This window comes from Hibiscus syriacus, unplaced genomic scaffold (genome assembly GCF_006381635.1).
Source record: "Hibiscus syriacus cultivar Baekdansim isolate YM2019G1 unplaced genomic scaffold, ASM638163v2 tig00110160_pilon, whole genome shotgun sequence".
Classification (NCBI taxonomy): domain Eukaryota; kingdom Viridiplantae; phylum Streptophyta; class Magnoliopsida; order Malvales; family Malvaceae; genus Hibiscus; species Hibiscus syriacus.
This window is the reverse complement of record NW_024062608.1, coordinates 2,951,547-2,976,971: the sequence shown is the minus strand read 5'-3', so window position 1 is coordinate 2,976,971 and position 25,425 is coordinate 2,951,547. Positions and strand designations below refer to the sequence as shown.

At 32.8% G+C, this 25,425-nt stretch overlaps 1 long non-coding RNA gene and 1 pseudogene across 1 annotated transcript; both read left to right on the top strand.

Annotated features, from left to right (window-relative positions):
• The first annotated feature begins 219 nt into the window (after positions 1 to 219).
• On the top strand, positions 220 to 3,811 carry LOC120216401 (annotated as a pseudogene).
• A 6,112-nt stretch (positions 3,812 to 9,923) lies between these two features.
• LOC120216402 lies at positions 9,924 to 11,318 on the top strand. The gene is made up of 5 exons (XR_005525049.1): positions 9,924 to 10,004; positions 10,402 to 10,453; positions 10,892 to 10,969; positions 11,136 to 11,160; positions 11,246 to 11,318. It is a non-coding gene; the product is annotated as an uncharacterized LOC120216402 (long non-coding RNA).
• The last annotated feature ends 14,107 nt before the right edge of the window (positions 11,319 to 25,425 follow it).

Sequence of the window (25,425 nt, the reverse complement as noted above, 5' to 3'; positions counted from 1 at the left end):
TAGAAATTTCATCAATCATTATATTAATTTAAATCATATCAAGATGAATCAGCCCTAAAATAAAAGACAAGTGAGGTAAAAAAAAAAAGAAGAAATTTATCAATTAAACCTTTATGCAGATACGGAAATTCTCCGGTATTGTTCGAATTAAAATATAAAAATAATATTAATAAAATCACACTTGTTCTTACCTGCTTCACTATCCTAATCTCACCCCACTCAATCTTCACTCCCAATTCCATTCCAGGGAACGAAAAGAACGGAAATCTGATAAACAATAACGAAAGAAGGAAAAAAAAATGAAGTTGCTCCTCCTACTTCTTTCTTCTCTCCACATTTCCCATTCCACCGCCGCAAGAGCCATCTCGGAGCTTCGCGCGCTTATCGCCGTTAAATCCTCCATCACCGGCGACCCTCAATCTTACCTCTCCAACTGGAATGCAAATACCCCGCTTTGCTCATTCACTGGAATCACGTGCGATTACACTCGTCGTCACGTGACATCCATAGACCTAACCAACTTCACCCTGACCGGAACTTTCCCCCTCGCTTGCCCATCTCCGTTCCTCCAGAACTTTTCCGTCGCTGCCAACCAGCTCGCCGGTCCAATCCCACGGAACTCGCCGCCCTCTCCAGTCTTCGTTATCTCAACCTTTCCAACAATGTTTTCAACGGTTCCTTTCCTACCCAACTCTCCCAGCTGAAAACCCTTCATGTCCTTGATTTATACAACAATAACATGACGGGAGAGTTACCGGTTTCCGTCACGGAGCTTCCCAATCTGCGGCACTTGCATTTAGGAGGAAACTATTTCAGCGGTCAGATCCCGTCAAGTTACGGTCGGTGGGAGCATCTCGAATATTTAGCCGTTTCGGGTAACGAACTCGACGGTGTAATCCCACCTGAAATCGGTAACTTAACCAAGTTGCAGCAGTTATACATTGGTTACTTCAATACCTTTGAAGGTGGTTTGCCAGCGGAGATCGGGAACTTGTCCGAACTCGTTCGTTTCGACGCCGCCAACTGCATGTTATCCGGCGTAATACCACTGGAGATAGGCAAGTTGCAGAAGCTGGACACGTTGTTTCTTCAGGTCAATGCGCTGTCTGGCTCATTAACTCCTGAGCTAGGAACCTTGAAAGGCTTGAAATCCATGGATTTATCGAACAATATGTTTACAGGTGAGATTCCGGAGAGTTTCGCTGAGCTTAAAAACTTGACTCTGCTCAATCTTTTCAGAAACAAGCTTCACGGACAGATTCCTGAGTTTATTGGCGAGTTGCCCGAGTTGGAGGTATTGCAGTTATGGGAAAATAACTTCACGGGGAGCATTCCTCAGAAGTTGGGCAGTAACAAAAAGCTTCAGGTCCTAGATCTTTCTCGAACAAGTTAACGGGGACCTTGCCGCCAGATATGTGTTCCGGTAACACGTTGGAAACGTTGATTACTTTGGGAAATTTCTTGTTTGGTCCAATTCCAGAATCGTTGGGAAAATGTGAGTCCCTCAGTCGGATTCGTATGGGTGAAAATTATCTCAACGGATCCATTCCAAAGGCCTTTTCAGTCTGCCTCAGCTCACACAAGTTGAACTGCAGGATAACTATTTAACTGGGGATTTCCCGGTTACCGATTCTTCCGTTTCTCCGAATCTTGGGCAAATTAGCTTGTCAAACAATCAGCTTTCGGGGGGTTTACCAGCAAGTGTCGGTAACTTTCAGGTGTTCAGAAGCTTCTTCTCGATGGGAACAAGTTTTCGGGTCAAATCCCAGCTGAGATTGGGAAGTTGCAACAACTTTCGAAGATTGATTTTAGTCATAACAAGTTTTCAGGACCGATGCCTCCAGAAATTTGCAAATGCAAGCTGTTAACGCTTGTTGATCTTAGTCGAAATGAGCTTTCGGGTCAAATTCCCACTGAGATCACAGGTATGAGGATATTAACTACTTGAATCTGTCAAGAAATCATCTCATGGGTATTATTCCTTCATCAATATCCACTATGCAAAGTTTAACAGCGGTTGATTTTTCATATAACAATCTTTCTGGTTTGGTTCCGGGCAGCGGTCAGTTTAGTTACTTTAACTACACTCATTTTTGGGGAACCCTGAACTTTGTGGTATTATTTGGGGCCTTGTAAAGATGGGGTTGCTAAAGGAACTTATGGAACTCATGTTAAAGGACTCTCTGCTTCTATGAAGCTTTTACTCGTTATAGGCTTGCTTGTCTTCTCCATCTTGTTTGCAGTGGCAGCCATAATCAAAGCAAGATCGTTGAAAAAGGCAAGCGATTCTCGGGCATGGAAGTTAACTGCTTTCCAGCGCTTGGATTTCACTTGCGATGATGTCTTGGATTGTTTAAAGGAGGATAACATAATTGGAAAAGGAGGTGCTGGGATTGTGTACAAGGGATCTATGCCTAGCGGTGACCAGGTCGCCGTTAAACGGTTACCAGCAATGAGCCGTGGGTCTTCTCATGATCATGGATTCAATGCTGAGATACAGACACTGGGAAGGATTAGGCACAGGCACATCGTGAGACTGTTGGGTTTTTGCTCAAATCATGAAACAAATCTTTTGGTCTATGAGTATATGCCTAACGGGAGTTTAGGTGAGGTTCTTCATGGCAAGAAAGGGGGTCATTTACACTGGGATACGAGGTATAAGATCGCTGTTGAGGCTGCCAAGGGACTATGCTACCTTCATCATGATTGTTCCCCTCTGATTGTTCACCGAGATGTGAAATCGAACAATATCCTTCTCGACTCTGATTTAGAAGCCCATGTTGCTGATTTTGGCCTTGCCAAGTTTCTGCAAGAGTCCGGCACATCTGAATGCATGTCCGCCATAGCTGGTTCATATGGATACATCGCCCCGGGTATAACTAATCTCTAATTGCATGCCTATTTATTTTATACTATTCTTTGGAAAAAGGTTTAAAGAACTTGATGTTTATTTTGATCATTTTGGTTTGGATCATGCATTAATACCTACCAATAATTCCTTGTACTTAGGTTTGACGTTGGGTTTGGCATGATTTGTGCTCCCAAATCGTCCTTAGGGAAGTTTATGTTTTCTTCATTGCAATCAATATAAGCAGCTTTCAAAGTACATCAATCTAGTTAAGTTTGACCAACCAAACTTCCTGCCAAAAAACTAAAATTTGGCAGTTCCAACTGCATGTTCCAAATGATGTAATAGTAGTTTGACTGAAATTTCATTTCATACCCCTGGTGCTTTTTCAGAATATGCCTACACGCTGAAGGTGGATGAGAAGAGCGACGTGTATAGCTTCGGTGTAGTTCTCTTAGAACTTGTTTGTGGTAGAAAACCAGTGGGTGAATTTGGCGATGGTGTGGACATTGTTCAATGGGTTCGGAAAATGACAGATTCGAAGAAGGAAGGGGTTCTCAAAATCATTGATCCAAGACTCTCTTCGGTTCCTCTCCACGAAGTGATGCACGTATTCTACGTGGCAATGCTCTGCGTCGAAGACCGGCTGTGGAGAGACCAACAATGAGGGAAGTGGTTCAAATTCTAACCGAACTCCCGAAACCACCAAATTCAAAGAAGGGAGATTCTGTAGTCACCGAGTCCGCACCATCACTGGGCACAACACTGGAGTCTCCTAGTGCAACAACATCAATCACGAAGGACCCAAAAGAAGAGCAGCATCCTCCAGCTCCTGATTTTTAGCATCTAAGATGTTAATGTTTGGATGCTCTAAATTCCGTGAATTGTGGTAGTTTACTGTTCTTTTTATATTGGAGGTGTGCTCTAACTTTATGATATTCAAACGTTTGAAGTTTTCTTTTATTGGATGTTTCTTGTACAGTAGGATTGATGAGTAATTGTTATAAAAAGCTTGTCTTCGTCATGCTGTAGTGGCCATGCGTGTAAAATAGCTGTTTTACCATGAACTTTTAATATGTTATATAAATGCCGCTGCTTTTTACTTGCTGTTTATAAACAGCTGTTTTTAACTGTTAAGCTCTCTTTACTGTAAACATCAATGAATTTCTTTGGGTAAATTACACCGCTTATTAAATTTTACAAATTGAATCATTTTGCTTCATCCTCAGTTTTTTCTCTAATGGCTGATTTTTTTTAATATAAACAATTTAAAAATAAAATAAAAATAGAAAGTGGTCGGATGCCACCGTCAACTACTGTTAATCATCATATATGGTGGTCGTTTTATCCCAAAATGGGATGAGTCGCTTTGCCTTGACATCGTGAGTTCGAATACGACCTCCATTTCGTCGGAAGTTACTCTGAAGTAAACGAATTTGAGATTAAAAGTGAGGAAATCGAAACGCTTCAGTCCAAATTTATAGGTTTTGGGACATTTTCTAGTTAAACAATCACCAGATTCGGACTTAGGAAGTTGAGATGAACCGACCCATCCCATTTTGGGACCGAACGGCCATTGGTGGTCGGCAGAGAGAAAATGGAGAAGAGAAGGAAAAATGATAAATTACACCATGAGTCATTAAACTTTACTCTATCTCATATTTTACTCACCAAAACGACGTCGTTTTAGAGTATATTTGAGTGTTTCAAAACGGCATCGTTTTGATTCACGTGCCATGTCATAACGCCTTTAAAAAGTTAACGGCAAATAGGCCTGTAAACGAACCGAACGCACACGAACGGAGGTATGTTCATGTTCGTTCATTTAATAAATAGACGAACATAAACGAACACGAACATAAACGAACAATTTTTTTTTTGTTCATGTTCGTTTATTAAGGAATATAATTTGTTCATGTTTGTTCATTTAATAAATAAACGAACATAAACGAACACGAACATAAATGAACACGAACATAAACGAACATAAACGTTGGAGACCCTACCTTCCATTGTTCTTTCATGAAAAATAGTCGACAATGCAAAATCAACCAAATCTACAGTGATAAATAGCGTAAGAGTTGATTAGCAGTGATGAAATGTTTGAAGATATCAAATATTTCGATCGATCTTTTAAAGATATTAAATGATTCACACAACTTTAATTTAACGCTATAACATTTATCTTAGTGGTCCATGATTACATATGAACAATCATTTTCTCCTATTACACTCTTTTTCAGAAATTGCATAGAAACCTTTGTTTTGTTTCTGGCAAATTCTATATATTTTTCTCTTTACTGATGCTCGTATACTTCCGATTGTTACCTTATATTCCCATCTATTTCTAGAAAGAAGTATGATGTTTCTTGAGTTTTAGATGTGAAGATACCTGCAATAACTTTACATATCAACTATTAAGCCAAAAAACAGAGAAAGAGATGAAAACAAACATGTAAAACTTCATATTGCACTATAATATAACTTGTTTTGAAGCTTTCAGCGATCGTCTCCACTCTCTAGTGAACACTAGGGTTTGGGAAAAAAAAGGGGAAATGAATATAGGTGCGAGGTGCCTCACAGGTTAACATATTGGATTTAATCTCCAAATAAAATTGGATTAATTATGGAGTTGGTCATCAGAATATCATATTAATTAATATTTTTAAGATACTTACAAATTGGTCACCAAAATTGATTTAAGAAGATTGGGTTAAACATAAATGAATGAACATAAACGAACATAATCGAACGAACATAAACGAACATAACCGAACGAACATAACCGAACGTTCACGAACGTAAATGAACGAACGAGACCTATGTTCATGTTCGTTCATTTAATTAAACGAACAAAAAATCTTGTTCATGTTCGTTCATTTAATAAATAAACGCACATAAACGAACTTCCCGCCGCACGGTTCATGAACGGTTCGCTGAACGTTCAGTTCATTTACAGGCCTAACGGCAGAGTGAGCAAAATGATTCAATATGTAAAGTTAAGTGAGCAAATTAGAAAAATTGAAAGTTTGATGAGCAAAATAGTAGAGAGAGTAAAGTAGGAACCATGTAATTTACCCTTTTTCTTCTTCTGGAAATCAGAGTGAAATTTTGAAAGAGACCCGATTGGACAAAAGCTTTGTTCATGGCTTATAATAGAATGGATAGGCTAACAACTTATTGACTTTTATTCAATCCTGACCATTGGATTAGTTTCATGAGTCATAGCCATGCATGTATTTTTGTATGTTTATGCTGTGTCAGTGTTAATGTGTTGTTAGAACAAGATTTGTTTAGTAGAAATGAAGTTCTAAAATACTTCTGTTAGAGAATAGTGACACTAAACGAGTGTATATTCTCTAGTTTTGGGGCGAAGGAAAATGGTTGGCAATGTAGTTGGACCCCATATGAGGATACCCCCACCTGGCACATGCCATGCAACTTCAAATCACATGTAACACAAATGCTAGCTATATATATTTCAGCTTGTAACCTAGTTATATATTTCAGCTTGTAACCTAGTTAGCCAGATTGTCGTTTGTGTTGGATTCATGATTCTTGAATTTCCAGAACAGGCCTACATTAATGAAATGATCCGAGGAGTGTGTCCTACATTAATTGTTAGCAAAGTAGTAAATGTTTCTTAACAATACAAAGAGATGAGCCTCTTTTTGTAGCATTGGAGACCCACACAATGACTTTTTTTTTTTAACATAACCCACACAATTAATAACGCTTTCACCATTTGCGGCAGAGTTGGTGGGATTATATAATTGCTTGGCTCTTCCATAAACTAAATTAAAGGCTGCAAAACTAGGTTTTATTTGGTCTTTCAGGCGTCTTATACTGTCGGTTGGGGCTGAATTTGGCACATTGGATGTAGGGTTAATCACTAGATCAGTTGGCAACTTATTCATCAGTATTCAAAACCTAATCCCACCTACTCATTATGTCACTTACAACAAACATTATTTCACCTTTTGATTTTCATTCTTCTTATCTTTTCTTTCAAAATAATTGAATTATATGAATAAAGGTTTTATTAATATGTATCTAATTTTGTTAGGGTGAGCTTGTAATGGAGTTGAAATATTCAAATTAGTTGAAGAGATGAGTCATATTTTATTATTTAAACTTAAAAATTGAGTTCAATTTATAAAATTCTTGTTAAATTGAATCACATATTTGTCTAAATTAATTTTTTAAAAAAAAATAAAATTATTGATAGTCTGATTAAATTTGAAGTAAAGTACAAAAATTGGATAGCATGTATAAAAAACTTATGTAAAGAAAAATAAGGATTATTATCATAAATTAAATTTGATAATCTATTTGTTTACTGATTGAACATGATAAAATTTCAACTAAATTGTGAATTAATTATTATGCAACTTAATTTATTTTTTAATATTTTAGAGTTTCCAATAATTTTATAATTTATTTATAATTCATGGAAAATTTTAATTAATTTATAAATGTATGATTTTTTTAAAAAAAATTAGAAGACTATTAACAGAACTATAACAAATCAACCCAACTTAAACCTGAAAAATCAAACTATTTATTCTAGTTGATTCAAAAATTGATTAACTTATAATATTTTTAAATCTTCCGAGTCAAATTAAATTTTGATTATTCATCTCAAATTAAGTATAATAGCTGTTTCAAATGTTATATGCAAAATATATTTCAGAATATTAACATTTTTTTAAAAAATTTTTATTATGTATGTTTTAACATTTGTCTTTGATATAGAAGTTCTTAATATTATCATCTAAAGGAGGAAGAAAAGAGAAATGGAGGGAATATTTAAAGGATCATGGTTGATTAGTAGAAGCCTTAGAAAATGGCTTAATACCAAAATAAGTGTCCAAACTATACAACTTTTCCCAAATATGAGCCTAAACTAATTTTCGTCTCATCCAGGTGTCTAACGCTACAAAAATTCCCATTTAGATTCTCGGGCCATTAACGAAATTAATTTTTGCTGTTAAGTGACACGTGTCAAAATATGATGATTTTGAAATTTATTTTTTAAAATAAAATGTTAAAAATATTATGGCATTTATAAAAAATAACTTTTCTAATATTATAAAACAACCCCAAAATCCCAAACCCAAACCTTAATCTATCGTCGTCGGCCTTTTCGGCCACGACCACCTCCACCGACGTTGTCCTTGCCATCCTTCTACTCATACATCGTCGTAATTTCCATCGATTGGCCGTTGGAATTACGTGGGATCCGGATTTTAATACTAGGGTTCGGAGGTTTAAAATGTTGCTTCGTCGTCGATAGGCCATCGATCGATCATAATTTTATAAGGTTTTTGGTCGGAAAGGGGATGGGAGGTTGGGTTGAGCTTTGTCGACGGCATCATCTTGGCATCGTCTTTGATTCCGTACATATCACTACAACAAATTTGTCAATTTATGACGAAATTTCTATATGACATTGCATATAACGTCACAAAATATACTATAATGTGACGTTTTTTTTTCTTTTCATCGTATTTATTGATTAATGATATATTTTTTATGACAATTTCAAAAATGGTCATTGATTTCCGTCACTATATGCTTGGCGCCAAAATCTTCCCACCAATATTTTTAGTGGGAAACCTTTTAATGACATTTAGATAAAATAATTACATTGTAAAATCGTCTCCAATGAAAAAAAGGTATTAGTGACAATTTATTATAATGATAATTCGTCATTGACGATTCGATTTCAATTAGTGACGTTGCACATTTCTCACAAATAAGTTTTATTCGTGACAATTTAATTCGTCATATTCTATAAGACATTAAAATGACGCTTTATTTTTGTCACAAAAAATAGTTTTAGCATGACGAAATCAATATTTGTTTCTTATTGCTATCTTTTTTTTATATGACGATTTTAAAAGACATCATGAAATTACGTCACTTAATGTTAAAAAAATAAGATAATCTAAAAACATTATTAAACAATGCAATTTACAGAGATTTTTGTGTTTTTAATTTATTGACATTATTTTGTATTAGATTATCGCACATTAAAATATTTCTTTAGATAAAAACTTAAAATAATAAATCGTAAAAAAGAAATGACTAGATTATTCTTTTTAATATATTATTATATTTCTATGATTTCCATGATGTTACATCAAAGTGTTAAGGAAAAAATTGATATTTAGATTTGATAATAGAAATACCCATAAAGCTCCAATATATTTAGATACATATAACATCAACAATCTTAAAATATAAAATATTACTCTTGTAATAAAAATAAAACAAAGAAAAAATTGTGTGTTACTTATAAGCTTACTCGTAATGGCACAATGAACACAATATTTCGTATTCTACATATTTTATTAAATAATTTAATAAATTATAATAAGCTCAAAATACATTTTATACACTAAAATAGATAAAATATTCTACAATGATTCTTAAAAACATTAATCAAAATTGACCATTCAAAGTATGTTTATCGTTGTATCGACTTTCCAACAATCTTATACAAAATATTAACTAGGTCATAAAAAATATTGTAACATATTGCAACACTTAAAAGTAGCTTGATCATGACAAGATCAATGAAGTTTTTCATGAACACAAGTCGTATTTATGTTCGTATAGAAAAAGTCAATATTTATGTCAAATTATTTTTAATAATTAAAAACAATTTTTTATTATTTTAAATTTATTAATTTTTAATATTTTTTTTGTTTTTTACAATTTTATTTTTATTAAAATATTATAGTGGTATACCTATGTTTAAAATTGGAATTAAATTTTTACCTCCCCATAAAAATTCCCTCCAGGCAAATTCCACATTCCTTATTCATAGCAAGAAATTCTACTTTTTCATAATAAATTATTTATTTCCTTAGTTAAGACTTGCCATTACATAAATAATTTGTATATTCGATTTGATTTTGAGTTAATAAGATTATCAAGTAAATGAAATAAAAATTTGCAAAATATAATCACACAAGTTAACGTCGCAACTAAAACAACAAACCTAAGCGATCAAGGGCCGACGGAGGCATTATAACTGAAACAACAATGAAAAGAGTACATTTTTGGGTTATTTCCTTCATCTTCTTCGCTCTCTCATATCTTTGCTTCACCGATCAAATATACATGCACACATATCCGTCTCTCTCAGGTTCTTTTTTTCCTCTGTTAATTATTATTATAATTTTAATTTCTTTCAATTCTATATTTATATGATTTAATTCATATTCTTTAGATCTGTTCAATTTCCCCTATTGTTTACCTTCTAAAACCCTAAATTCAAATCGTTCTTTCTCTTTTCGGTGGTAAAGGACGGAATTTAACTGATTAGTAACTGAAGGAGGAAAAAGTTTGAATTTTATTCCAAAATACGTTCATTCCCATTCCAAGTTTGAATTTTTGTTGATTTTCTTTGTTGCGCTTTTGATTCTAATGAGAAAGAAATGTGGGGATTGTGCAAATTAGTAATTTTCGTTTCAAGTTCGTTATTAATTTCATTGAATTAGGCTATATTCTTATATTTGGACCCGTCTTATCTTTTCTTGTAGGGAACTTGAGCAATAAGTTACTGGTTTCACCGTTCATAAACAACACAAGATCGTATGTTTTACTCTCTTTCCCCCGCTATTTTGGCTCTAGTTTCGACGAGTGTTTTTGGGGTGATTTGTATTTTGTAGCTTTTCCCGTCCAACTTAGTTGGTAGAGCGCAAGGCTCTTAATCTTGTGGTCGTGGGATCGAGTGGGCAATTCATAATTATGACTGCCGGAGGTCTTCCATAGAAGCTGCTCTCAATCTGGCGTTGGGAACAACCTTACCTCCCCTCACCCCATTACATGAGGGAATAGGGTCAGCTATTTTTTTTTTTTGCTTAATTTAGCTGGTTTTCGATGGATATGGAGTGATTTGTAGGTTTTCTTTGGGTGTCATTTGATTTTTTGTATGACTCAATCTGTAATTTAGAAATTTGGGTTACAATGGATGGATGATGAGTGTACATACTAGTAATTTTTAATTCTCCATGTTGTTTGGTTTTGTAGATTTTCGATGGATATGATTATCATGGGACATCATTTGAGCAGAGTTACCGTTGTTACCCTGCCTCTTTTATTGAAAAGGTTTGAAACAGTGGATTGTTATATTAGATGTTTCAATCTTGATATCTTGTTTTATTTGTCATATATTGGATTGTTATTTATAAGTTCAACTATCCGCATCATTTTTATTTTTTTTTTCCTTCATCGTGATTGTGACTATATATTATTTTTCCTTGTTTCCCTGCAGCCACAAATTGAAAGTGGCGATAAAAGTATGTTTTTAGACCTATGGTTAATGCACTATGTTCCTTTTTCTGTACAAGTTCCTAATATGTACACTTTTCATTGTTGTTTCAGTTATAATGCCTCCGTCGGCCCTTGATCTCTTAGGTCCATGTTATCTTGTTTTAGAGTTATATTATTTTGCAATTTTTTTTTTATTTTGCACCAGATTATAGTAATAGAAGCGGTTCATCAATTTCAATATCCAGTTAATTGGTATATTTTTTTTAATATTTTATTTTAATGTTAAATATAATTGAATTTTTTTTTGTATAGTTTAGATGGTTTCGTCATTTTTATTTTAATCTTTAGCATTTTTACATAGTTGTATTTGCTATGGTTTTAGTTTTAGGGTCTTTTTGTTCTTACCCAAAGTAGTTGCATTTTTATATAATTGAATATTTTATATAGTTGAGATGGTTTCGTTAAACTCAAATGGAGATTATGAAATCTGCTTTGTTAGAATGTCGGAATTCTCGTGCCATCACTTCAATTTTCAGGTAAACAATATTTTAAATAAATAAAATAATTATATAATTTTAACTATTACAATTAATGTGCTAATTATTTTTGCAGCTTCAAATGATACCACAAACTCATCATCAACATATTCGCAGTCGACACAAGATTTAGATCGAGATTCTCACAAAAAGTTATTCCACAAGTCATATTATAGTCATATTATTTTTATTTTCTTTGAACATTTAAGTGTTTTTATATTTATAAAAATGGCATTATTATGTTTTCAAGTGAAATATTCGTATAAATTTTATTATTTTACAATAAGTAAACTATGTTATTTTTTCTTTAGATTAATATAAGTATTTTCATTTTAATATATATTGTCATATTATGGTGACAATCTTTATTTTGTCACTATATTAGAGAAAATTGTATAAGGTGACGCTATGCATAATCATCATTCAAAATACTATTACATAACATTATATTATATCACTCAAAATTTGACAATCTCTCTTTCGTAACATATAGGTTGATTTTATTGTAGTATCTGTGACTATATAAAAATAATAAAAATATTATATAATTTAGTGATGTAACTAATTGTTATGCAATATAAGTTATATACTATTAGGTAACGTTATATTATGTCACTGAAAATGTGATAATATATCTTTCGTCACATATAGATTGATTTTAATGTATTATTCGTGATGATGTGAATTATTAATAACAAAATTTTATATAATTTAATGACGTAACTAGTTGTCATTGAGAATCAATTATAAAGTGACATTATGTATAAACGTCATATATATTGCTAATAGGTGATCATGTATTGCGTCACTATTTGATAAATTTATCTTTCATCACGTATAAAAAATTATTGAGTTGGTGACGATATGGTTTACCAATGACGAAAATGTACATTATTTGGTGACATAATTAATTGTCATTGAATGCAAATTATAATGTGACATTATCCATTAACGTCATTATATGTTTAATAATACGTGAAGAAATCTTATACATCGTCACATTTGACATTTAGTAACACACCTAGGGTGACGTTCACCGTGACGTCAGTTTTTATGTCACAAAATACAAATAGTGACATAAATGTTTGTTTCAGTGACAATATTTCAAATGCCACAAATAATCAAACTTGTTGTGGTGTACTGGGACTCTACCCTTATTGAAGAAATTAATTCATAAGAAATTGATGAAAGAAGTCAATAATATTGTTCTACATGGTCATGGTAAATAATTGAGCACGTTGAAGTATCAACTACCGACGTCGTTAGAACCACTAACGTACTCAATATGCACCGTTCAGGATGATGGTGATGCAGACATGATGATAAATTTCCATATGCAATATTCATTAGGAGGGCCACTTAAGTTGTATGCAAAATTTTCATATGATAATGATGCTACTACTGTCTCAAATTGGAAAACTTGAATCTGCAACCTAGAATGTACAATCCATACAGCAGTGGCGTGGGTACATCATCTTCTCAATAGGAAACGAGGTTACAAGAAGATGAAGCGTTTAACCCGTTCGAAGATTTGCCAATATCTATGGGGAGATATTCTTGTGCTGGTGCTATCGACTGTAATCTTCGTATTACGGTTCGTGAGCATTCTCGTGATTGAAATACAAGTGTTACTCCATCTGCCCCCGTAGTAGAAAATGTTAAACTATTATGGTTTGATAGGGATACTTCCGACGAAGAATCGTTAAGCGAGATTGACCCAGATGGTAACGATATAGGCCCCTTCAATGAAGAACCAGAGGAACTTGACATGCCAGAGGGAGCAAATGATCATGATAGTTTACATATCGCGGCTCATGTTCCTTATTACAAGCCACTATCCTACTTCACAACAATTGAAATGGAACCTTGAAACGCTCTCGAATTTTCAAAATTCCAGTAGCTTAATCAATACAACGAATATAGTGATAGTTAGCTCTATGTTGGGATAATATTCAGAATAAAAGAACTCATTGTGGTTGTAATTAAGAACTATAATATACGTCACTCGGTTACGTCGACTGTGAAAAAACAAACGCGGATAAGTACATGGCATAATGTGTCCACATGTTCAATATAATCGAAGGGTTCATGTATCACACTTGAAAAGGGTTGAGCAACCTATGTAGGCTAACAAATAAGAACAACCTCATACATGTACCGCAAGCAGGCTCACTCAGGATCATCCAAACTTAGATGTTCACATGCTTTGTGATGTCTTCATACCATTGGCTAAAGAAAATGCACGTATTACGATTTTCAGTTGTATTGTTGCAATCACATCTCAGTACGACTACACTGTTAGTTACCATAAAGTATGATACGCTAGGTATCATGTTCAACAAAAAATGTATGACCAATGGGAAAAAATCGTACAAAGAGTTGATGTCATGGCTGAAACTGATGAAGAAATACATATCGGACATGATCGTCAAACTGGAAATTGTGTTGTAGTAGGAAAATGATCGTGTCGTACAAGGTGCATGCCAATTTCACAGGCTATTTTGGATATTTTCGCAGCGTGTTAATGTATTTCAGTACTGTAAACCTATGGTTCAAATCTATGGCACTTGGTTGTACGACAGATACACACAAATATTGTTGTTGGAAGTGGCATAGGACGACAATAGGAAAATAATTCCCATCGTATTCGCAATAGTAGAAAAGAAATATATAGATTCTTGGGAATTCTTCTTTAAGTACTTACATATATGTTCTATCACATGTTTTACAAGAGTGTCCCACTGATATATGTCTTATTTCTTACAGACGCACAAGGATCAAATACATAATTGAACGTATGAGACCGTCTTGTAAGTCTCCCCATATTTATCACCGGTACTGTTTACGCCATATTATCGCAAATTATTTGCAAAAATTTAGGAACGAAGATGAACGCATAATGGTGCTTTGAATGGACATGTCTTTCAATTTATTTGGATTCAAATATCTTTTCATTTATTATTTATAATTAACTGTTGTTCTTTCAATGGGTAACCCACTCGCATTCCACACGTGAGGTTAACGAGCTGTTTGAAGAACTGAGACACAAGAATCAGGAAGGCTACAACTACCTTGCTAAAATCCCGAGGGAGAAATGGTTTCGGTCATTTGATGAGGGCATACGATATCATCACATGACAACGAACTTGACTGAGACAATCAATTCATCACTGAAGGGAGTGCGACATTTGCCTATCACTTCCGTTGTCAAAGCGACATATTATCGTTTGTCAACTATGTTTGCAACCTTGGAAGGTAAACAACTGAGAGGATTGCAGATGGTCACAGAATCAACCTAGACCTCTATAAAAAATTACAAACCTTTCTACAGCACTCAAAGCGAGTATGCATGCGTCTTTCGCAAACAAAATCAATTCGTGTTTCGGAATATTAGGCTATTCGAAGGCATACATCACAACGCATACATTGTCAATCTACGTGAAAGAAAATGCGACTATGAAGTATTCCAAACATTCAAATATCCATGTCCGCATGTCATTGTCGTTTGTTCTTCAGTACGAATTAACTACGTGCAATTCATTGATCACGTGTACTTATTGGAAACCGTATTCAATGTGTATCGGTATGAGTTTCCTCCGATTGGAAACTAAAGGGATCCAGATGTAGTTGATGATGATCCTACAATACGTCAAAATTTCGTACTACAACGCCAAAAAGAGGTCTCGTCCATGCTCAATGAGGATTCACTGTGACGAAGATTTGGTCGTCCATCGAGAAAGAACCGGACAACCAAAGCTTTGTAGTTTTTTTAGCATTTCCTTCATGCACAAAACAAGCGTTGGAACCATTTTCAACTTGAATTTTAACCCACTTGTGATATCTCGTATGTCTCCATAATGGCTTCAACTGAAAGAAAATTTCAAGTAATACGCCTCTAATATTATAAATTACCAAAACTTTGAGATTAAATACCTGAACATGTCCCCCGGACATGCATATCAGCACATGTGATTTGTGCTGGAAAACACGTACCTTGCTCATTGGAAAACGTGAGGTACCTTGAATATCATCGGGATAAATTTCTCAGGACAATTCAATTTTTCGGTGACTATTAAATTGGGTAATCTTAAAGTGCATAGTACCTCACATTCTGTAGAAAGCGAGACCTGTTCACGCGCTGGGTAGGATGCGAGTTAGTCTTACGGGTGCACTTTAAGGGGTATTTTTCTAACAAATCTGTTAGGGGTTGTTCTTAAAAATAATTAATGGGGGTAATAACGCTTTTTTATGCCTATACATATTATTTCTTGTGCACATAATTGTTTTGGGTTTAGGTAAGGGTGGCTTCCTCAGTTCAGGGCCAAGCATACATAAGACCCAATTGGGATTTATATAGGAATTTACATATTACTTACCAAGAGTGGTTGTGATAGGATATAAACTTGGTCTTACATGCTCAAATTCATAAATCTCAATCACTTGTGTCAACACACTTTGGCTTACTCGTCCACGTAATAAGTTAGACTAAAAATCATTTAAAATGTATATGAAAAATAAACATAAAAACAAAAGGATAGACTTGACAATACCTTTCATGTCCATAACTTTTGAAAATTCAACAAGAGAAAGTGGAATGCTAGTTAAATGAAAATGAAAAAGGAAAAAGACTTGCTCAAAGTGGATTTTAGCTCATTTCTTGAAAATTAAGTTTGAAATATTTGCAATAAGAACTATATAGGAAATAGTTCATATATTGTTGGTGGGATTATTAAATTTTACAAATAATACTAGTAAAGTGAAATATTTTCAAGATATATTTAGAAAATTAATTTAAAGATTGTAAGAAAGGCTTTTAACCTCGTGGTCGTGGGATCGAGTCTCACTGAGGGCAATTCATAACAGAGGTCTTTCACGGAAGCTGCTCTCAACCTTGCGTTGGGGGCATCCTACTACCCTACCTCCCCTTACCCTATTACATATAAGAATAGGGTCAGCTAATTTGTTTTATTTAGAAAATTAATTTAAAAATTGTAAGAAAGGAGATATACTTTATTGAAATTATAAATACAAAGGTTGCGGGGTCAATACATTTGAGTTACAACATGAATCTTATAAAGATGATGTTCCATTAAAAAACATTTAAAGCTAAGTTCACTGCACTGCTTAAATTATTATAGAATTTCAAGCCCGCCCCCTTTCTACTTGATGAGAAAAAGGAAACACAAAAAAGCACATGATCTGTTCATATAAGCTACATTTCATGAAAAGAACTTGTGGGGTCGTAAAAATATTAGCTTTTGACAGCGAATTTCAATCAGTGATTTCATTCCTTCAACGCTTGAAAGACTATCTTATTAATATGAAGCAATTATATCTGATAATTTTGGATACCAAATAATTCTAATACATACATAAGGATAGGTAGCACTGAATTCGAATTGATATCATATCATGGCACCTACCAGGAAAGGCAGAGCAATTTCAGGTACACATGTGATGTGACCCTCACTTTATCCTCTTTCCTTTGATAAAGAAATGAAGGGAAAAAAAGGGACTTCTACACTAAAAATTGCTAAAGAGTTAATCATTTATGTTCGGCTAAGCTTGTAAATTTCAAATCTTTCTAAGCCTTTTTTTATTATTTAAAAACATAAAAAGAGTGTCGAACATGTACTTGTAAACTTAATCTACATGTAGAACTAAAAGAGATTCTTATTGCATGCCTTTAATATGTTTTTATGGGCCAGAACATGTTCCAAAAATTGGTCCAAATCCCAAAAACCAATTACCAAGTCCAAATCCCAAAAACCAATTACCAAGCTTCTACCCACAAACTATCAAACATAAAGCCCATTTACCTGCATAATCCATGATCGGTAGCCTTTTCAATTTAGGTCCAAAAACCAGTCTAACCAGCCCATTAGCCATTAACCATACCATTAACTATGCTCAGTTTGATTCGAATCTGAATCCGATTCCGTGACCTCAATTTCAGTATTAATAAGTCTCACATTTGATCATTAAATTATTAAAATTTTAAAATTTTAAAAAAAACCTAATATGATTGTTGTATCAATATATTAGTAAGTGACTAAAATAAACCTCATAAAGATTTGAACACTTAATATTACCACCAATAATGCATCAGAAAAATAATATCACCAATAAGAGAGAAAATCATAAATATAATAAGTAATTATCAAGGATTAGTTACACTATAAAGGGTATCTTAAGCACCCGTGGTTGAATGTATGATCAACAAACTGATTATTAGTCAAATTAGTATACCCAAGAAGCAAATATCAGAAATAATGGGAATTGATTTGACCAATCCAAATATCTCTCGACTGAATCTTCCTTCACACCAACATACTTATGTTGAATTAAACACTATATTGTCCGTTCCGTTTGGTAGCGATTTCTAAAACCACTTTTAGTTAAAAAGTCCGTTTAACTGTAAAATCAATGTGAAATGGGTGAAAATGGAAAAAATTGCGGTGAAAACAGTGACTTCAATCCAACCGCGAAAACTAGGATTTCTAGCTTTTTCATTTTCAACATTGTGTTTTAAAACAAATTATAATTTTACCCTATTAATGCATGGACTCCACTCAATTATGTATTTACATTTTATTTTAATAATTTAATACTAAGCTCCTTAAAAAATAATTTATTATTTTTAATAATTTATTTTAATTTTTAAAAATAATTAAAATTCATGATTTATATATTAAAATATTAATTGTGAGTTATATAAAATATATTTTTATTATAATTATATTTTTATTATAATTTAAATTTATATAATTCATATATAATAATAACTTTTTTTGAATTTATTATAGTTTAAATTGATATGATCGATATAAGTGTAAATATAATTTAAGAGCTATATTTTTAATTTATAACATAATGTCATAATGACATTTTATTTTTTTCAAACCCACTGTTTAACATCAATCCCAAATAATTAAATTTTAAATCGTACTTTTGTACAAACACTTTTAAAAGTTTGTTTCTACTAACACTTTTAAAAATCAATTTTCAAAAGCTATATCAAATTGACCCTAAGTCATAAAACATAAATTCATATTAGAGGTCAAATAAAAATATATAAGTAATTAAGCATAAAGATTTATTTTATCTAAAACAACAATAAACATTCAAAATAAAGTTGAAGCATCTCAAATCTGAAGTAAAGAATTGACTAAACAATCAAACAACGCATAAATAAAAGAAAAAATAACAAATCAATTAAATTTGAACACTTGCTTATAATTGAATAATCCTACCCGTAAAAGATTAGTGAGGAAAGATACTTTATTCTTTTAAATAATTAGATGTCAGTTATCGGGATAACAATAATAATGATGAATGATAAATTTTACATGGAAATATTACACTAGACATGATTGATATTTAATGTAATATTTCTGATTTGGGAGTCATACGTACGTACGTACCAAAACAGAAAACGTTCGGATTTGGGAGTCATACAAACTTGGTGTAATGAAGTTTGGGTGCCCTTGTGGGTGAGTATGGTGTGACCCCATAGAATAATTATCTGTTTGAATGAGACAGTGAAAGATATGTCTTACCAGAAGTTTAACAACAGGCCAATTAAAACGCAAACCTAAAACCAATTGCTTTGGCCCTCAATCAATTTTAAAAAATATATATTTCCCCGCATGCTTAAAATCCTTCTTCCTCGAAGCATCATGCTCCCCCTTTATAACCCCATTTGTGTGGCGATAACTATTGATGGGTGAGTGAAATAATCAAATCAGAAGACAAGAGAATTGTAAGGGTAAGATGAAAATGGCCAACGAGGACCAAGACTTATCGCCTTTCTCATCCATCTTTCTCTCTATCAAGAACCGACGACACCAAGCTGCCTTCCATTCCAAAACACAAAGGTCGTTACTAGGAAATGCAAGTATTAGCTTCAAGACTGCAAATGTAAACTCTCTTCTTTCTTTCTCTATCTATGTCAGCACGACAACAATATGTGTTGATAGACAAAATAAATGGCAGACTAGAGGGAGCCAGGCATGCAATTGTATGATTGTGGGATTTTTATTTGTTTTTTGCTTACTTTTTAACATTATTATTCCCATATCAATCCTTTTGTAATGTAAATTTTTATTAACTTTCCAAGAAAAAAAGAAGAAAATGGGCAACGATAAGGTCTTTTGAAGCTAGCCAATCATTTATGCACATTGAAGTAGAACCCAGTTGTTTTGACCTTCAGATTGCAGAGTTTTTCAATTTTAATTTCTTGTAGATCAAAACATGAGGTTTAAGTTTAATTGTTTCTTAGACTAATATTTTTAAGATCAAAGACGGAGGAAAAATTAAAGAGTAGATATTGTAATTTGCATTATCTGAATCTCCTGTCGTGTGACAAACAGGAAAATGTTGTTTATGGCAACAAGGAAAAGCAAGTATTGTTATTACTTATTATTTTCTACTTTACAAGTTATTTGTTCCCCTTCTGACCAAAAGGCAACTTTTGAAGTTGCTACACTGCAGTTTTCGTTGACATTTGATGTATACTTTCGAAGTTTTCTTTAATCTTTTCCGGTAACTTAAATTAGGGATAAACATTCGATCGAGTTGAGTCTATTAAAAAATTTCAAGCTAGCCGAATGGACGAGTCCTATTTTATAACTTAAATTTTATTTGAAATTTTTTTACGTCGAGCCGAATTTATAAAAATTGAGTTGAGTTTTCTTTCAAGTTTAATTTTAAATATTTATAATGTTATGATACATTGATACTAATTTATTATAATTTAAGTGGTTTTCTATAATCATATCTAATATTATACACATATGTATTTCTTCATATTTTGTTCATATATATATATACATATATATCATGTAAAGTTAAAGAACTCAAACTTCAAAATCAATTCACTAATTATTAAAAATTATAAGAACATTATTTTATAACTTGAATTTTATTTAAAGTTTACTCGAGTCCTATATATATATATATATATATATTGTAGAGTTGAATTTTAATTAACATTATACTTTCTATATATATTAAAAGATGTCATAGATAAATCAGATACGTAAAATTAATTTTCTAACACTACAATTTCCAACAAAGGGGAGGAGACGTCCAAAATTTTGTGCATGCTTGCATTGGATGTTGCCCATATTTCCATGGACATGGTGTTACATTGTATGACTTACCCCAGAAGGAATCTATTGGCATGTGAAACTTTGAACTACTTAATAATATCTTTCCCCAAAACCAAGTTAGTATGTCAATAGTTTTCTATCTATCGAGAAAATTCAAAAATGTTGGATCTCAAGTCAAAAGGTGCTGCAACATATTTAATTATAGAGGAGCAGTAAAGCCAAGATATGTAAGTTGGCTTTATGATCTTTACTTGCTAATATACATCTATTCATATTATCAAAGTAATAATTTTAGACAAAATTTTAGAATTATCTGCTAAATGATGAACTAAGTATTTCAGTATTTTAAGGAATGATTGTTATTTCTAGAAGCATTAGGTTCAAACATCAGAGACTGCATGATATTTGAGCATTTATTGTCAAGTGATTAAGAATCTTTAGAACATATACTACACTCAAGATTACTAAAATAAAAAAGCATTGTCTGCTAAATATATGTACACATTCTTATTTTTAAGCTCAAGGCCCAGTTATTAACAAAGCATAAAAAATTAGCTTCCTCGTGTTGAAATAACTTCGATGAACTTTGACAAAGAAGATTGAAACACAAGTCATTGAACAGACTAAATGAAAGGGAAATTCGGCAACTATGGTTCGTTCGTCTTTCATTATGCCAAAACAAAGAATAAAATCTCAAAACAAAGAAAACAAAAGTCAGAGGGCTTAACAAACTACAAACCCAATATTCATGACCCATCTATGGCCCAATTGAGCTTATTTATAGGTTTTTTGGGATAATAGGGCAAACTGTTTTATTAATTAGTCAAGAGAGCATATAAGTTTATTTTGAGATCTACGATATTTGCTACAATGTTCAAGAAAATTCTCACGTCGAGGTGACGAGTTTACACAAATAATATTTTTTTATTCAAACTCGTCACGTCGAGGTGATGAGTTCTAATAAAATATAACTTTTATTAAATTTTATCACATCGGGTAAAAAGTTTGAATAAAAAAATATTTTTAAAATTCGTCACGTCAAGGTGACGAGTTCTAAGTCACTATAGTAAATGTTGTAGATCCCTAAATAAACTTCTATATACCCTATTAGACTAATTAATTAAACTATTTACCCTATTGGGTCAAAAAAAACCTATATATAAGTAACTACCCAACAAACACAAACAATTATAACAACCAGGCACATCTAATCATGTATAGTTCGTGATGAAATTTGATGAAAAAGTTCTTGATATTCTGATAAGTATACATAATGATCTATATATTCATATGTTATCTTCTTATTTGAATCATGTTTGATGTGGAGTAGTGCAATTGGATGATATATGATGATTTATAATTGTTTTGATGGATTTAAGATAAGTTCAAAAAGAAGATTTTGATCATTTGGTATCAATACTATATAAATGATATCGATACTAAATCGGTAGAATGTATTGATATCATCTATGAGAGTATCGATACCATAAGCCAAATTCAAATCAAAATATATTATTTTTTTTATATTAATACTGAAATTAAACATTGATATTGTCTCATCATTATCGATACCTAAAATTTAGTATCAATACCAATTAAATGATTTAGGAACTTGATGCTTCTAATATTACGACATTAAATGCAAGCATACGTACCGCTCAAAAGGTAAAATAGTTTTGGACTATAATTAAATTTATTCAAAGTTTTCAAAAGGTTTCAAAAATAGTTCAAAGACCATTAAATTTAGATTTGAGCAAAAATGCAAAGAAGTACGATGCTTCATGTAGTATCGATACCACATGAATGGGTACCGATACCCATTGTGTAGTATCGATACCCTAGGCAAGTGTAGTATCGATACCATCAGGGTAGTACCGATACCTCTATGAAGGCTCAAACATCGAATGAAAATGAGTACCGATACTATGCAAGGGTATCAATACCATAGTGCAAAGTAGTATCGATACCCCTTAGGAAGTATCGATACTACAAGGCTCTAACGGCTAGCAACGACTAGTTAAATTTGAATTTAACAAAGGTAGTATCGATACCCCATAGAGGAGTATCAATACTCTCTGTTCTGGATAAACTACTTTTGTAGAAAAATAATCTCCAAACGGCTAGATACAACTTCAAACTCATTTCAAGCTATAAAAACAAGCTGAGGACACTTGAAGAATATAGAGAACAACTATCTAAACAATCAAACACAAGAGAAGAGTTTTTCATTCTTAGTTTTCCATTCTCTTGTAAATATTTTTCTCTTGTGAGCTTAATTATTGTAAACACTTACCTTAGAGAGATTTTCTTGTTTACATTTCCTTTCATTGTAAATGGGTTTTGGTTCTAGCTTAGCCTACTAAAAGCTAGGGATATGTTCTAGTTTAGCTCGTGAAAAACTAGGGAGTTTGTAAAGGTTTCTCTTTGTCCTGTATAAACAAAGAACAAATTAGTGAATTTGTTAGAAAATCCTTGGTGAGTAGCTAAGGTAGTGGATGTAGACTTAGTTGAGAAGTTGAACCACTATAAATCACTGTGCAAATTTTCTATTTTTCAATCTCCTTACTCCCTAAATACAATAACCGACTTGACATCTCTTGGCGAACCCTTTCGGTTATCGATTCGAGCTTTCTCAAATTATAACAATTGGTATCAGAGCTTGACTCGTTAGAAGGCTTAACATCCTTGAGACGATCCTCTAAAAAGCTCTACCAATTCCCGATGCAACCGATAAAGAAATGGCTTCAACCTCCGGTGCATATTATATTGAAGAATCACAATTCACAACCGGTAAACAAGCCACTCTTCTTCAATGGAGTAAATTATGCCCATTGGAAGAATAAGATGATGTTCTTTATTTGAGCCTACGATTTAGGATCTTGGAACTCAATCATGAAGGGTTACTCCACTTTACCGGTGAGGTAGATGATTGGGATGATTGGAGTAATAAAGAGAAGAAAAAGTTCCAACATAATGTCAAGGCTATGCACATCATCTTTTATGCTTTAGGCCCATATGAATATGGAAAAATCTCATCTTGTTCCAGTGCCAAAGAGATTTGGGATAAGCTCCAAGTTACTCATGAATGAACCGACGAAGTGAGGGAAATAAAGATAAGTCTTCTCAACCATAACTACAAAAATTTCATGATGAAACTTGATGAAGACATCAAAGCTATGACGGATAGATTTCTCATGATTGTCAATGGTCTCAAGGGATTTGGAGAAGTAATCCCTAATGATAACCTTGTAAGGAAGATGATATACTCTCTTCCAAAGTTGTGGCAATCGAAGAAGACGTCTATTATCAAAGCTAGACCTAAAGTCTCTCACTCTCGACAAGCTAATTGGTTCTCTTCTCACTCATGAGATGTGTGAAGGAAGAAAGAAGGTGAAGAGAAAAACAAGAAGAAAAAGGAGGTAGGCATTGCCTGCAAATCCACCAATAAAAGCTATCAAGATTTAAGTGATGAAGTGGATGAAGACAATGATGAACAAGAGAGATGGCCAAGCTCTTGAAGGAACTCATAGATTCATGATTTCCAAGGAAGTGAAGCATGAATTAACCAAGAAGAAGTCCCCGATGTGCTTCAATTGTAAAGGGACATGTCAAATATGAATGTCTTTTCTAAAGAAAAAGGGGCCAAGCAAAAGAAGACATTTGTTGCATCTTGGAGTGATGAAGATGACTCCAATGATGAAGATGAAGTAGTCAACTACTCCTCATGGCCACCAAGAAGAATTTGAGGTATCTTCTAACTCAAATGATTTTAATTAATTTACTTTTGATGAGTTACAAGATGTTTATAATAGGTTGTATTTGGGATTTGAGACCATGAATTTCAAACATACAAAATTAATTTCAAAACTCAAATTAAAGATAATCGATCTTTGATTTTGAAATCAAAATGAAATTGAAAATGATTTAGAGCTTTCCAAAATCAAATAAATGATTTAGAAAAGAAAATTTTGATTTAAAAGTTAAGCTTGAAAGCTTAACAAAAGAAAAAGAATTAATTTCTAAAAACGATCTTTTATTTTAAAATGGCAAAATGCTCACATTGCCATTTTCATGGTCATTTCGAACAACTTGTCCCATAAAGAAAGAAAATATTTTAAAATTAGACAAGTATGGGTTCCCAAGGGAACAGGGCATTGAACTAACGTCCAATGATCCAAAGCAATTTGGATACCAAAATCGAAATAAATGTCTCTTGTAGATGTGGAAGCAATGGTGAAAAGTGAAGATATTCAAATGCTCTAGCCACATGTTGAAAGGAATGAGTAACCTCTAAGCTTAAAGCTTTTAATTTTGGTTATTTGTTGCTCATTGAGTTTAAGCATGCATGAGTTCTGATTTTAAATTATTATGCATTTTTTTAATCTCATGTATGTTGAAAAATATTATGATGAACATTTAAAATTTTATGATTTTTCATAATTTTGGTCAAAATTGGTTTCAATGCAAATGATATCTCTCTAACAATTGATATCAACTTATCAATACTTTGATTTTACAAATTTTAAAATTTTGACCTAAATTTAAATGTTTAGCAGTGTTTAAATGTAATAGGCATCTCTCTACAAATGGTATCAAAATTTTCAAATGCATAACATTTTTGGAAAACTTTATGCATATGCAC